Here is a 17,346-nt window from a genome sequence, read left to right as displayed (position 1 = left end):
AATTTAGCTTTGTTACTAAACAAATTATCAAAATATTGCTAAGTTATCAATGGTAACGGTGATCGATAAAATAATGATCGCAATATTTTTTTAAAAAGGTTGAAAAAATATTTATCAATTAATACAAAAACCTTGAAGACAAAATTAAATATAATTCATGAAAAAATTCATTTTTAGCTACATGTGGGCGAAGAGAATGAAATGCTAAATGCTATTCAAATATTAAATAAATGATTTTATGCAGTAGTAATAATAAGTTTTAACACAAATAATTTATGAGTTCTTAAAATTTTTGAATTTTTACTTGATTCAAAAAAATTTTCAAGTATTAGAAAGCATGGAATCTAATAATATCGAACCATATACAACATGTATAAACAAAACATATGAAATGACTACAAATCAAATAAATGATGCATTAGGAAAGGGAAGTATTATGGAAACTTTTGCATATGTTGCAGGAGGTGCCACCATTTTGTCCCTGGCTACTTATCTTTTAGCTAAGTCCAACAATAATTATACTAAACGCAGAAGGAGCCGTAAATTATCTTATTCATCGAGAAGCTCTTTAAGCAGTTCTTCTGCTGCGTCATAGAGAATCGGCAATTAATGAGTTATTTATAAAATTTTTCATGCATAACTTGGTTTGAACATATAGACCACGAATAAATTATTAATCGCAATAACCTTATAAAGTAAACAGAATGGCGTATAAATATGTGAGAATTTTTTGTAATGGACTAATAAAACGACAAAACAATTTTTAGAAATATTTTTTCGAATTAAGTTGTATCAACAAAAAAAATCATGGCTGCAGGTCCGAAAAAGCATCTCAAACGTATTAACGCTCCCAGAAATTGGTGTCTAGACAAACTAGGAGGAATCTATGCTCCCAAAACCAGCTCAGGTCCTCATAAAGCTACTGAATCCATCCCTCTAGCCGTTTTGTTACGCAACCAATTCAAGTACGCTTTGAATTACAATGAAGTAAAACTGATTCTCATGCAAAGATTAATCAAAATCGACGGCAAAGTCAGAACTGACAGAACTTTCCCAGTCGGATTTCAGGATGTTGTTACAATTGAAAAAACTAACGAGGTTTACAGAATTCTTTACGATGCCCACGGCCGCTTTGTAGCCAACCGTATTTCAGCCGAAGAAAGCCAATACAAAATCTGCAAGGTACGTAAAGTCAAGATCGGTTCCAAACACATTCCTTACGCTTATTTATCTGACGGTCGCACCGTTAGATACGCTAACCCAGAAATCAAAATTGGTGACTCTGTCAAGTTAGACATTATCACCGGCAAGGTCGACGAGATATATAAATTTGAAGTTGGAGCCCCATGCTGCGTCACCGGCGGTAGAAACATTGGTCGAATTGGTGTCATTGAATCCATAAAAGTTGTCCCTGGTAAGGAAAATTACGTTACCGTTCGTGACAGCCAAAATGACTTGATTACCACCATCGACTCTAACATATACATCATTGGAAACGAAGAAGGTTGCAAGATTTCTCTTTACAAAGACAACGGTGTAAGAAAAACTATTTTAGACAAGCAAGCAGAGCGAGTTAAAAGCTACTAGTTATTGTATTTATAAAACGTTTATGTGTATTTACGCTAATCTTTTATTTATAATATTTATTGGTTATAATTTATTCCTTTAACATTTCTCAAGCCCAATGCCTAAGTACAACTGGGTAACTAATCTTGGAATCAATGAAAATGTCTCTCATGTCATCGTACCAGAAACGTACGAATTTCATCTCAAAATAAACGCCAACGGTGAAGTTAGAGATTTAGTAACATTAAACTATTTAAAAACTTTTGACGTTCCTAACAGTCCTGGCAAAGCGCATCTCGTCTTGAAATTCGGCAACATGAAAATCATACCGCAAAGCAGTAAAATGTTATACGAAAACATAGACGAAGAAAGCAAAGTTATTGCAACTTTTGAAAGCAGAAAAGTTGATATTTTGGAAATTCTTCTTGCGCCGGGGTTTTCAGTTGTTTCCTCGTCTGGACACATTTTCGAACATGTCGATTTGTCGCAACCGTGGAGTGACATCGACCCAGTTACCCAAGCTTGTTGTTACATTGAATCGCTAGAATCTAAAATAAATTAATTAAAATACCTCATGTTGAGGTTTTTTATGGTAATTCTATTAAATATGACAACAATAAATATACAGATATATAAATAGTTTTAATCAAATTCAAAAGTTTCATCTTCAATATCACTTTCGCTTACATCATCCATGTCGGAATCGAGGAACATGGGCTCATCATTTGCGAATTCTGAATTAGATTCTTCTTCAAATTCGCTGCCAGATGAGTCGTTAAAACCCATAAACTTAGCCGCAAATTGATCTACTTCAGTTTCAAACTCTATTTCATGCTTTGCTTCTTTTGAGTTTAATTTCAATACAGGCTCCAACATCTTTTTAAATGGAAAATTGAAATCTGTTCTTTCAATTGCGTCCCAGAATTCTTTCGAACGCACTGAATATGTCCAAATTATTATATCGTCGTCGGTTAATAAACTCTTTTTAACTTCCTTTGGAGGTGTCATTCCAGATAAAGCTTTGAATAAACAACAGCCATTTATTAACTTGTTAAGTGTTGGAGCAGAAACGAGGTTTTCTAGCATATTGCTTAGATGCTTAGAATACAAAGAACTCTCAGTTTGCTTAATCACTAAATAAGGATAGGACCAACCAAGTAAGTTAAAATATTGTTCTTCCTGTGCTTCATATGATTTAGCGGATTTTTCATCTCTCATTATAACGTTTTCCGGTGCTTCTTCATCGCTGTTGTTATCTAACTCACCAGATATTTCGAGAACAAAGTAATGAACTGCGTCAACCATGTCGCTTACAATAGTAAATGCAAAATTCTTAAACACAAAGAAAGAAAATAAAGGTATGTCAAATATTTTCGAGCCATCTTCAGCAACCGATAAGAAGTCTGAGACAATGATTGATGAACTAGAGTCGGAAACTGCTAAGCTGTACTTAACCCATTCGAAAATCATTGATTCGTCTCTCATTAAAAACAAGACGAAATAATACAAAAACGGCGATATAATTAACTTTTTGTCGCTAAAAGACAAAGTCGTTAGAAACCTGGACAAGATACAAGCTTTATCATTAGTTTTAATAGATTTTTCGTTGATTAGCGAAATAACCAACTTACACCAAACCATACCTGCACCAGCTGAAAGTATGCTGCAATCTGTTAAACTAACCAAAAGTTTTGACAGCAAATCTTTACGGAACTGCTGGTTAAACTTTATCTCAAATGCGCAGAGTAGACCCCATCCATGAGCTTTTGTCAGAGCCGACTTTTGACTGTTGGTTAAGTAAACTAATAATTTAACTACAATATTGATAAAGGGTTCGTTTTCATCAATTTTAAAAGGTAACCTGTTAAATAATTTTTTCGTGTGATAAGAAACTTTAATTATGGCTGTAGGTTCCAAATACTTCAGCAAGATCCTCATACACAAAAAAAGTATTTTTAAAAAGCTCCAGCCCCCACTGGAATAGGCAATTCCCTTTATGTATTGAATTTTTTTAGTACTTTCGGGTTCAAGCGAAATTTTTTCCTCACTCTTACCTGACTTGAGTAGTTTGATAACAGACTTGTTTTTAGACAACTGTTTACGCAAAGTTTTACATGCATCACTTATTATGGGTTGTTCGCTCATAACAACAAGTATTCTAAAGTACCTTTCCAGTTGTTCGTGGAAAAACTCTTTAGGATCGGTTGCTGAGTAAAAAATAGAAGACAACATGAGTAATAACGCCTTTAACTTGCGATGGGCAGCAGAATCTGCTGATTTTTCTTCTTCAATTTCTTTTTTAGATTTTTTGTCTAGTGATTTAAGCGACAAGTTCTGATTTTTGACCGTTTTAACAAGTCGTTTTAGTGACGACGTATCGGATCCAAGTTGGTAAATAGTTGTCACTGAACTAATATTAATGGTAATTGCCCAAATAGCTTCTTCAACGCATTTTGCAACAACAGGTTTCATTTCTGGGAACTTCTTCATAAAAATCACTAAGTTAGAAATAGCTAGACCCGCTAATTTCGGTTTTTTGTCTCTCAACGCAAAGACAGCTAACTTTATTAGGTCTAACTGCTTACTATCGAACATGAGCATAGTACTTATAAGTTCGATGGCTCTGCGTCTGACAAAATCTACGGAATCATGCATTTTATCGTTTAATACCTTCAGAACGAGTTTGACGAATTTTTCCAATCGATATTCAGAACAAAGTAGTAATAAACACTTGAGAAATAGTTCATATTGGGTACAACTTGCATTTGGAAGTGAAATCCAGTATTCATTTCTTTTCTTTGTAATAACAGATTGTATAAAACCGACATTATCTTTTGAAATGAGCGCATTTATTGTTTCACGCTGAGAAATATCAAATAAACTTCGTTCATTTGTCAGAATTTTTCTACCTGACCAAATAGTTTCAACGGTTTGTAAAGCATTTTCAAACTCTGTTCTATTAGTAGCTGAGATCGAATGAGATATCGCATCAAGTGCAGCAATCTCTACAATGGGTGAGATGTATATCAAACTTAAAGAACCGTTTAGTCTGTCTTTCAAAACTCCTTCTTTCGACATTTTCAAAGCCCATAAATAATCCTTGTCAGATAAGTCAAGTTTTGAATGAGGAATAGATTTTCGCTTTGTAAATAATGCTTCCAAAAAATTTTGCATTGTATTTTCATAATCGTCGTGACTGATTCGAACAGTAACGTGTTCCTTACAATCGTCCTCCTTCTTATATGAGTTTAAAATTTTAGACGATACCTGCCACCATTTCATTTGGTTGTAGTCAATGTCGTTGAAGTAATCCAAAACGGAAATTAGTTGCTTGTCATTAATGTTATTTATCCATGATTGTAGCGTTGTTTCTAAAAATATAGAGTTTTGTGTACTCTTTTTCAAATTTTTATTTGTCACACAGTCTTTAGGCATTCTATCTAATTAGCTAACTGAAAAATATTATTATACCACATTCTATTTTTGAGGCTTGACATATTATACCTCGAAGAGAATAAATGGATTCTAAATATTTGAAAATTATATTATATTATTTTCAAATAAAAATAACATTTTAATCTAATTACAACTCTACTAATTTAAAAGCCCGCGTGCATTTAGTTGAACGTTATAATGAAATTAAGTTATCTTTTACCTTTTTTGACATTTTCTGTACGTTGTCTTCAGTTGCTAACTTATCCTGTTTTGTTAAACAATGACAACTTTGAAGTCGCTTTCAGATCTGAATTAGTAAAATATGGAGGCTTAGTCGTTTTTCATGACAGCTCAAAAAAAGCTACAGAATATATTAAAAATGTCATAAATCCTTTGTTTGAAAAGCTAAACGGTTTGGCAACCATAGCGACTTTGGATTGTTCTAAGTATCAAACTATATGTAAAAAAGAATTAGGACAACCCTTAGGAACTAAGAACTACGCTGTGTATATGTACCCACGACTTCCGATGCCAAAATTCGAGGTAGAAACAGATAACGTGCATGATCTGGCCGGCGAACTAAAAAATCAAATAGCGGAAGCGAAAGTCGAGAAAATATCGTCAATCGCTGACGCAAAAAAATTTTTAGAGAGTGACAACAGATACTCGAAAGTTTTTTTGTTTTCAAAAAAATTAAGAATTCCTCCTTTCCTGAAATCTCTCGCTCACTCATTTGATGACAAGCTACTTTTCGCTATTTGTAATTCAGAAGATGTCGCATCTAGAATGAGGGTTGGCAAGCCTTCTCTCAACAAGTTAATTATTAAAGTATCAAACAACAATTTAAACACCAGTCAGGTTTACATGTATAAGGGCCCATTCAAGTATTTCGATATGCACAAGTTTTTAAACACCTACGCCGAGTCAAATATCAGCAATGACCTTTTTTCTAATGTTGATAAAAACAAATCTAAACAATCTGCACAACAAAATAAAAAATTATTCAAGGAATTAAACGATGTCACGGAAAATCAGCTTTGTAAAAGAACTAAGTCACACGTATGCATCATTCAGCCTATAAAGGGAAATGAAGTTCCTTCTGAAATAGAAGAAATATATGAAACACTTATTAAGAGGTACACCAAATCCACGATCAAATACACCTTTAGCTGGGTCAATATTGAAAGTGACTCTAAGTGGAACAATTTGCTCAAAGATAACAAACCTGTATTATACAGAGCTCGTCCCAACAAATATGTTGTTTTAGAAGACGAACTGAGCGTTAACAATGTTGTTAACCTTATAAATGAAATGGAGTCTGGAAATATTAGATTCAAAAATTACGTTGAAGTTAAACCAGCAACTCCTCGAAAAGATGATGAATTATAATTTTTTTTAGAATTTATAAGCCAATATACTATTAATACATCTATTCAAATGGTGTCGTATTTTATATAGCACTAGCTAATATAAATAATTATTGATAATACAAATTTTTATTTTCATTTTTCAGAAACCTAATCATTCTGAAACTTGAAATAATGGAACGATATTAATGTAATTTACACTTGAAAAAGCATTACTTTATGAAATAACACTTAAACAACTTTTTTCAATGAATTAAACACGTTTGATTAACGCCATTTTGCTGATATCAAAATTACGTGAACACTATATTATAGTAAGGTATGACAAAAAGCAAAATTTTCGATGTAACCAAATATTTTTGCGTCAAAAACAAAGTTTTAGACAATGCTGGATTTATGATTATAGAACCCTCAGAGTCTAATTTGATGTACTATTTAGGATTATGTGAAAAGTCTTTTTTAGAAGAACATTACACAAACAAAGTAAATACCAAAGACGAAAACCAAGTTTTAGATGTACTAGATGAGAAGAGTGTAACAACTGCTTGCACAAAACTAATCAAGTCTTATATGAGTTTTATTCCGAAGTGCATGCTCGAGGAATATACTTTAATTTCCAATTTCAAATTTCGTCCTCTCATATCTCAGTTTCCCGCAGCCATAATAATATGTGACGCTAGCGGTTTTACGCGTCTATGTGAGAAATTTTGTCTGCATGATAACGGGGCCGAGTTGCTTGGAAACGCGGTAAACAGATATATGAGTTCAATTATTTTAATTTTGAATTATTGGGGAGGTGATATAATACAATTTGCAGGCGATGCTTTGATGGTTATTTGGCCGGTTCAACCTAATTCGAGATTAGTTGACTACTCGTACAGATATGATTCGGCGAAGACGGCTTGTTACTTAGCTTTACAGTGTTGTCTAGACCTTCATGAAATAATGAGTGAGTTTCCCACGCCATTTCAAAATCATTTTTTCAATCTTCATATCGGTGTAAGTTTCAACGTACTGAATCTGTTGTTGCTTGGAGGATACAAGATGAAATATCAACATTTAATAACTAGTGAAGCAATTTCTTCAGTAGCTTTAGCGGAAAGTCGAGCCAGTCACAGAGAAACTGTAGTGTGTCAATCAGTTTATCTGCACTGTTCAAATGATTTCGAATTTGAATACTTTTTCAAGTCAAATGAATATGGAAATTACTATAAATTAAAATCTCAGTTAAGTAATAAAATCACTCCCCGGTCAGGAGTTAAACTCAATTTATCATACAAAACCTTAGGCTTTCTTTCGTATTTTGTCCCTGATCAAGTCATTTCACGTTTGAAACTTGGTTTAAACGTATTTGATAACGAAATACTCAAATTAACAATAATGTTCATCCATTGTAGTTCATTGAAAACTTTAGATGATTCGATCATTATTTTTTTAAATCGAGTTTTTTTGCAATGTCAAGTTTTGGCTGATATTTTACAGTTCAATATTAACAAAATGATGGTTGATGATAAGGGAATGGTTATTTTAGCGTTGTTTGGATGTCCACCTAACAAGCATTCTGACGATGCTATCAGAGCCGTAATATTTGCTTTACGACTTAAATTTATTTTCAATAGTAGTCTATCTACGGTTGAAATAGGTATATCAACAGGTCTAGCTTGGATTGGTATTATAGGAAGTAGTATTAGGAGAGAAAAAACTGCTTTAGGAGATACAGTAAATCTTGCTGCACGTCTCATGACCGCAGCTAAGTCTAATCAAATAATTATCGACGAAGCAACTTACAACCTTATTAATCATTTCGTTGTATGTGAACCGTTACCTGCTATTCCGGTTAAAGGAAAATCACATGATATTAATATTTGGAGCCTCACAGACAATATTTATGAATCTAATGGAATTTCAATAGATACCAGACTTTTAATCCCCCAGTGGAAATGTTTACATAGAATTCGCTCTCTTATTTTTCCAAAATATAGATTTCGTCCGTTTGTCGTTGGATTTGATTACTGGCCGATTTCAAAATACGAAGAATTACAAGTCAACTACCCATGGTATTCATATGAGCCTTGGCTGCCACATCTACAAGAGCCATTTCATTTAGGAGGAGTTTGTTTGATTGAAGGATCCGATACATCTGGAAACCAAGAATACATGCATATTTTCAATCTGCTATGTAGTAAACGGGAAAGAAGAATGATTCGGATTTCTTTTTTACCAGAAGATTGTTACTTACCGGTTTCTTACGTTCCATACTACGTTTTCAGAACCATATTTATGAAGCTAATATCTATTTCCTATAAAGAAATCGATAAATTGTATAAGCATACACGACTTTTACCAAACAAGTCTTTAATTAAACTTGCAAAAGAATTTGTTCACCCTTCTTTACATTTGTTTCTCCCTAGTTTGTTCAAACTTTTTAAATTAGATTATGACATTAAGAATAACTCGATTTTAGAAAATACAGAGCAAGATATTTTAACTAGCAAAGTCTTATCAACTGAGATTAAGTTAACTAGAAAAATCATTTTATCAATACTCACATCTTTGATTCACAATTTTTCATTTTGGTTTCCTACAGTTTTGATTTTTGAGATATCAAATAAAAACATGAAAATAGATCCTTCTTCTGGCGATATCTGGCAGTTGATGAAAAATTTATCTGTGTATGCAATGAAACTTCGGCAGTCACGCATGAATCAGCAGTTTGCAAAGTTAGTTGAATGGCGTGAATCCCACAGCAATTACTGTAAGTGGTGTTTGGGGAATTCGAATGAAAAACCTTGTATAGACTGTAAACCAAATTATGTGATTCCTCAGCCAACTTTTGTATTCTGCATACAAATCAGTAATCCTGAAAACCTTCGTCCCGAATACAGTTATATAGAATCGTCAGCCAGAGCCTGCAGTATGTATTTTAAACTAAAGTATTTGTCTTCTTCAGAGATTAAAGCTATAATAGCTCACTTGTTCAATTTAAATCCTTCTCAAATTCCAAATGTACTATTTCATTACGTAGAAAATAATTCTCTTAAACTAATTAAAAATGTTTACTATCTTTGTGATCAAATTAAAGACTACATCAAATTCAAAGACGAAGAGCTGAAAGAATCAGACTATGAAATTATTAATTATCAAACATACGCTGAAAAAGAACTTATGAATAGTTTAATAGGAACATGTTCTACGTCCGAAATAATAACTAAATTATTTATTTCAAGATTTTTCGAACAATACCCAAATAATATCATAACTTACAATGTAGCAGCCAAACATTTCTACTTTAGAACACATAAAACTAAAGATTTAGCCATTGTTCCTACTAAAAATTTTATAAATACAGTCTGGCATAAAAACAATTGTGAAAAAGACTTAATCCCGGCTGTAAATTGGATACCAGGACCGATGGAATATATTTTGCTTGAAACCAAATTTCGTACAAACGAAAAATATTGTTTTGTTTGGAGTAATTCTAACAAATTCTTTAGTTTACTTGACAAAATATACATTCGACATGTTTTAAAGACCCAGCAAGTTTTCAAAAAATTTGGCATCAATCACAACTATGATTACCCCATCCAAGAGCTCGACAATTACTTATTCAAAGAACTTGAACAAATGCCCGCTCCTCCAAAACTTTTAAACGAGCTAGAATCCATTTTCGAGAACTTCGATGTTAAACTACAATTATTATTGCGTTGTATTGTGTTAATAGAAGGAAGCTTTACACTTTATCATATTGCTGTAATTTATCCGATTCCGACTACCATGAAAGACTTGTCTAAATTTAGTAAAATTTTGGTAGACGAAAATATACTTTCAATAGTTCCCAAAACAAAATTTGAAATATCTCCAGAAATAGCTCAGAATCGGAAATCTCAAATAAGTAAAAACAATTATCTACATCAATTAACACAGGCCACTATACAAAGTATTAACGACATTCATGAACACGAACTCTATGGACTTTGGGATGATGGATCACTAAAATATTACAAATTGAAGTGTACCTCGTATAAAAGTTTTTTGATAAAAAGAACAACAATAAGCGAACTAAAAATCATGCGACATATGTTGAAACTAGCTGTCAAAATAGAAAATCAATACGGATCATATGTATTCATAACTAGTGTATTAAATTATATCAGAAAAGTCTGGCGGACAGATTAAATATAATGTTATTTTGTTTTATAAAAGCGGTAATGACAATAACAGAAAAATAAGCAATATTTTTTTTTTCTTAAAAAAAGAAAAAAACTTTAAGATTTGCCATTATTAATAGAAGTCAACTATTATTTTACATTCTTTTATGACTAAAAAAAATACTGGCGATGCTAAAGAAACACAAAATAATTCTGTTTTAACAACTTATTCGTTTCAAGATTTCAAAACTTTAGAGACTAGATTAAAAAATCAGTTAAGTCATCTAAATTTTAACCGTGTAACGCGAATTCAAAAACTTGCTTTAGAGGCTTTGCCTCCCACAGATTTTCAAGACACATTTATACAAGCAGAAACCGGTTCAGGAAAGACACTTGCATATTTGGTTCCAGCAATAAATCGATTGATACACTCTGATGAGTCTGTTCGTAAGAAACTTATAAGCTTAAATATTTTACAACCTGACGACTTGAAAACGGTCGTGAGTCCCAGAAGTCTGGGCACCCGGATTTTGATTTTAGCGCCAACCAGAGAGTTGTGTGTTCAAATTGAGAACTTAGCCAAACAACTAACCAATACTCACTACTGGATAACTACTTTTGCATTGATTTGCGGCGCGAAAAAAAAATCTGAAAAATCCTCGTTACGCAAAGGCATAACCATTTTGATTTCCACCCCTGGAAGATTAACTGATCACTTGGAAACCACTATTTCACTTAGAATTAAATATTTAGATACTATTATAATTGATGAGGTAGACCGTCTTTTAGATTTAGGATTTGAAAATAAACTCAAAAAAATATTCAATATTTTGAAGCAAAGAAGAGAAGCAGAAAACACGTCTCCCGACGAATACGATATAGAAGCAGACGAAAAAAAGTTTGAAAAATATCAAATTAAGTCTGAACTTCACTGCATTTTGATATCTGCCACGTTATCTAAAGAAATCACTAAAACGGCAAATTTCTTCATCATTAAAGATGCGAAATGGATAGTCAATTACAACGAAATAGATAACTCTTCTTTAGACGAAAATTCAAACAAAGAAATATCGTGGTCTATTCCTGATTCTTTGAAAAAAAGCGTTATCATACACGAAAATAACAAGTACAAATTATTGACGCTTATTTGTTTACTGTTGCATAGAAAAAAACTACCGAAAAAACAAACATTAGTTTTTGCAAACTCTTGTGAGTTGATTGATTACTTCTTTTACTTATTCCCATTTTTGAAATGGCCGTTACCACCTAGTGACAAGCCTAAAAGCGAAACTGAGAAAAACATGAAAATACAACAAGAATACAAAAAAGTAATGTCTGAAGTTGAAGACGCTGAACTTAACAGTTTATTGTTTGACAAAATCAATCAAGAGTCTGTAAAACTCGAAGAAACCACGTCTGATCAGCACCTATTTGATTCAGTTAAATTTTTCAAATTACACGGTGCAATGGAAGCAGCAGAAAGATCTGCACACTTAATCAAAATAAATAAAACGGAAGATCACTGTATAATTTTTGCAACCGATGTAGCTGCTAGAGGTTTAAATTTTGACAATTTAGACTTTATAATTCAATTTGAACCGCCCATCGAGCTTGTTGACTACATTCATAGAATCGGACGAACCGCTAGATTGGGAAAAGTTGGCACAGCAGTAACACTTTTAAATTCACACGAAGAAGGATTTACCAAAATTATTAAAAATAAAATACGAAACGTTGATATTTCAGTGACCAATGAAAGTAAAATTTTGAAGTTGTTTCAGCCCGGTAGTCCTGCCAGCTTACTACCCGAATTTTTAAAGTGCTTAAGACCCAAGGGAACGTTAGATTACTTAGTATCTAGGTTTAGCGTTCAAGTACAAAAAGAGCCTAAGCTGCTTGAATTTGGTACTAAAGCTTTTTTGTCAACAATTAAAGATTACAGATGTTATCAAAAAGAATTAAGAGCCATATTCGATTTTAGCAAACTTCATTTAGGAAAACTTGCCGGTTGTCTTTTCTTGAGACAAAGTCCTAAAGAATTAGGATACTCGCATAATGAAGATTATAAACCAAGTTCTCATAATAACGCTTTCACAAATAGAATACATCGAACTAACTTTAGTGATAGAAAGCCTAAAGAAAGAAAATTCAATAAAACTTCTTTCTTTAGTAAACATCATTCTGCAATAAATAAAAAAAGTAAATCTACACAAGTTAGAGTACTATCGAAAAAGAGGCTAACTTATGAAAATTTGAAATCAAATATTGTTGACATTAAAATATAATATTTTTATAATACGGTTTTTATGTATTTAAATTTAGTTTATAATTGAATTTCTATGATAATTAATAGAGGATTCATTTACATCTGATACTAAATCACTTAACGAAAATTTAGACTTGATCAAATCTCCGATAGTTAAAAATTTATTCCAACTGCTCACTTGTTTTGTAAAATAATATCCCTGTCGCATATATTCAGTACCAAACCCACCGAATTTTGCGATAATTGGTTTTTTCCTCTCAACTAACAAATTTGAAAGTATAGAAGAAAACTTAAACTTGTTTGCCAATGATTTACTGATATTATATTGAATAATTGCATCGTTTTTACCAACATATGTCATCGTTCCAAAGTTGAAAGCTGCAAATGGAGCAACGAACAAGTTGAAAGGATTCTTTTTACCCAAATTAAACTTATTTGACAAATATTGACCTGCTTGAAATGCAGACTGTGCGGTGGGTCCAGGCGGTGAGTACATTTTATCGATTTGAGTTAGTGATGTTTGTAAAGTTTCTTTATTCGCTGGTAGATTTGGTATATCAGTTAAAACGTCCTTCAAATAGTTTTTGTGTAGTTGAACATAATTGTTTTTGTAAACTAACATTTCTGACACATTCTTTATAAATCTTTTGCAGTTTGACAAGTTGATATTTTCAGATTTTGCTTTTTCCAACAGATCGTTAACTATTGAGCTTAAAGGCTTGACAGTTAGACGAGAACAATCTCCAAAAGCGTACATATCTTTAGTTCCGACGACTGACAAGTCTGGATTTACTAGTAAGAATCGATTATCTTTTTGTTGTTCAATTTTATCAATAAGTTTTTTTACAAAAGATGTTTGCATTATTCCACTAACCCAAATGACTTGTGAAGCCGGGATCTTGAAACTCGTAGAGCTTTTGTCTACAACATTAATCGCATCGGCGTCAACCGACGTCACTCGGCAGTTGTTGTAACGCTTTATTTTTTGTTGATCGAGTGTTTTGTTTGCAAATTCACTTACTGATTTTTCACAAATCGGTAACATGTTAGGCAACATTTCGACAATAGATATTTTCGCAAACTTAGCTTCATCTGGATACATAAATTTCAGGTCTGTTTCTATTAGATTTTGTAGTTCAAACGCTGTTTCTACACCAGCAAATCCACCACCTACAATAGCGATACTGAGAAGCTTTTCTTTTTCTTTTGGGCTAAGGTTGCTGTTTTTGGCTATGGCAAAGTTATTAAACAGTTTTTCTCTGATTTCTCTAACGTCGTCAATAGTTTTTAGAAAACTAACTTGCTTTTCCACTCCAGGTATGCTAAAAGTGTTCGTAACAGAACCAACACCAATGACTAGTTTATCGTATTTATGAATTTTTTCTTCGTTGCAGTTCGTCTTTATTTTTATTGTATTGTTTCCTAAGTAATCAACTGCTTCACCCTTGATCAATTCAAATCCACGCTTGGGATATTTAAAAAGATAACGACTGACTGGACTGATCACAGTACGGAGTCCTATTCGTCCACTGATCGCTGCTGTTAACAGTGGTGTCATAGTGAACCAAGGACGGGGGGATATTAGTGTCACATGATATAATTTAGGATCAAGGTTTTTAATAAAAGTAGTACTCGCCCATCCGGATCCTAAAACAGTTACATTTTCTTTTTTACTGTCGGCCTCATTCGAATTTTTTTTTAATTTGTTCAGAACATTTGTCCATAATTTCGAATACCTTTTATTCGGATCTACTAGCTTAGAAAAAGTGAGCTTTAAATATGGAATATCAGTGAAATCATTCATATTTGAGCGGTTACCTATAAATATAAATAATATTTTTATGGATCAACAAAATTTAATATTAGGTTCGATTCTTGAAAATTGGAAAATTGAAACCGAGTGGTGTGTTTAATGAAAAAGTTATTTTTAGGGATGTTTATAATAGGTTAAATTTTCTTTCATCATTGGTTCAAAAAAATTCAATTGAAAAGCTACTACTGTATGTTTTTTTACTAATATTTTTTAGAAAAAAATTCGATCTTGAAATAATCAACATCAATTTAGGAATTGTAAAAATAAATATAATACAATCAAATAATGCATACCGGGTTGCTGACGCCGATCAATTCTTTTTAGTTTTACCTTTTTATTGTAGCTTGTGTCTAAAAGCAAAAGCCAAAAAAAATGATGAATTTTTAAAGCAGGTAGGACTATGTAGTCATTTAATTTACGTTTTAATTAGAACAAAAAAAACTACAAATAAGCAATTGGAATACTCGCTTACAGATATTTTTGACTGACTCAACCAGCCGTAAAAAAAGTCTTCACTTTGAATACCTAGATTTGTAATTATTTTCCACTAGTAATTCATCAATTAGTTGTTTGGCTTCTTTGAAATGTTTTTTTGTAATTTCTGGTAACGTGTGTGGTTTGTAAACGTCGTACTCTGTAAAATTTGGAGTTTTGGGTTTGAATTTGTTATGATAGTTAAGGTCAATGTCACTGAAGACAAAGCTGAGAATAGATTTTTCTCTTATTTGGTTTAAAGTGTTTGTGTCATTGTTTTCTAAATAATAAAGTTCTAATTCACTAATATACTGTATTCTATCGATAAGTCTTTTGAAATAACAAATAATTTCGTGGATCTGAAAGGTTTTCTTGCCAATGTCTTCGTTTTTCGAAATAGGAGAGATAATCGAAAATCTGAATTCACTAATATCAGCATAATCGTCATAAAATATTTTATTTATTTTATTGGTACCAGTTTTAGAAGTGAGATCAATAGATTCGTTAAGGTAGTCGAATGAGACGTATCGTTTTAAAAAAGCAATCAACTCTATTCCGAGGTTTCGATACGTGTCTTCATAATTCACGAATTTAGTAAAGTAGTTATTCAAAACTTTGAAATGTTTAGAAGTATTAGTGGGATTAATTACGGCAGAGTTTTCATTATTTAAGTACTCACGCTGGAAATGGAAAGATAACATAACAAACAGCAAAAAGCTCCCAATTCCTCCAGTATACGTATCAGCCCAATCATTCATTTTCAGAATGTATTTTAAAAATAAAATAAGTGGTCTCATGGGAGCTAAAAAAGACAAGTAGTTTTTGATGAAAAAAGTACTCGATATTGCAGAATCGACGTTTAAACTGATGTCAACGTTTATTTTAGAAGAAACGTGCGTGAATCTTAAGAGTGGAACCTTTGCCTTGTTTATTATGTGGATGTTTGAACAAAACCAAGGCATTCTAGATAAATGCGATTTTAATACATAAAGTGAATGGGGGTGATTACCCTGAACAGGAACGTTTTGCAGACATATGTCAATGTCTCCATCTCTTAAAGACAGTCCGGTTGCGTAAGAACCAAATGTGATAATTTTACAATGCCGCCAGAGTCGCGAAGCCAGTTGGACTATAACAGCAAAAATTTGTTGTCTATGATGATCGTCAGATGAAGTCAGATCGATTGAACCAACGAAAGCTAGTAGCTCTTCGTGTAGTCTTTCTCTAAATGAGAGTTTTGTGATATCGGTTCCGATTTTTTCGCGCCAAGATGTGGCTACAGGGCAATTTGGTTTGAACATGAAGTTTGAAAATGGCATTGATGAAATTGGTTTAGCTCTATGCATGAATTTATCAATGTTTACTTCATACGATTCAGATGACGATAAAGTTGCGCATATGCTAGAATAACTATTGATTTCGTCCTCCAAATCACTCTCCTCTCTAGGCGATGTAAATGCCTGAGACACAGACTCTTCGTTATCACTTTTGTCTGAATTCATTTCTAATAAAGCAAATACGTTTTCTTGTTTTCGCTCAAGTTTATTATCGTCTAAATTTTCTTCAACAGGTTCAGCTTGGTTATTATTATTGGATCTCAAACTTCTCAGTTGAGAAATTATCCTTTTGAAACCTCTTTCACCTTTGTTTTCTGATGTATTTTGTGAGGGATTAATTAAAGTACCATAATCCTCAGATGTAGCTTGACCTGTTTTCAACACTACCATTGACGTGTAGAAATCAAAGTTTTCGCTGTTGTACTTGAGTGTTGTGCTTCCAGTTTTATAAGTTGAAATCTCTCCATCTTCCAGATCACAATTGTCTTTAATTAAGCAAGTACTTTCATCAATTTTTAAATCTGTTTTCAATTCCATCGTAATACTGTTAATGTCGTCAGAAGTTTTTTGGTTTAAGCTATATTCATTCGCGTTTGTTGTTGAACAACTCAAGTCTGAAGCGAATACTAATCTCTTTTTGTCTGACAATTGTATTTTTTCGGATTTTTTCGTTAAATCGAGTTCTATTATATCATTATTGTTATCAATTTCGCTGTTCAAAGTTGTAGTGGCTGAGTTTTCTGATTTTTCTATTTCAGGAATATTATCATTTATTGAACTCATTTAGCGGCATTTCGTTACAATAAAAAATACAAAATATTTTGTTAAAATTTGTATTTAAATGTGATTTTTTTTACAAATAATTCTTTTGTTTTCGTATTATATGCTCCGATTTATTGGTGAAAGTTTGACATACAAGAAACTTTAATTATTTGCACTT

At 32.4% G+C, this 17,346-nt stretch overlaps 1 pseudogene; it reads left to right on the top strand.

The window, feature by feature from the left end:
- Positions 1 to 807: 807 nt before the first annotated feature.
- Positions 808 to 2,001, top strand: LOC142598012 (small ribosomal subunit protein eS4 pseudogene; annotated as a pseudogene).
- The last annotated feature ends 15,345 nt before the right edge of the window (positions 2,002 to 17,346 follow it).

This window comes from Dermatophagoides farinae, unplaced genomic scaffold, assembly GCF_024713945.1.
Source record: "Dermatophagoides farinae isolate YC_2012a unplaced genomic scaffold, ASM2471394v1 contig3, whole genome shotgun sequence".
NCBI lineage: Eukaryota > Metazoa > Arthropoda > Arachnida > Sarcoptiformes > Pyroglyphidae > Dermatophagoides > Dermatophagoides farinae.
Note: the sequence above shows the minus strand (reverse complement) of the source record. Positions and strands in the feature narration are given on the sequence as shown.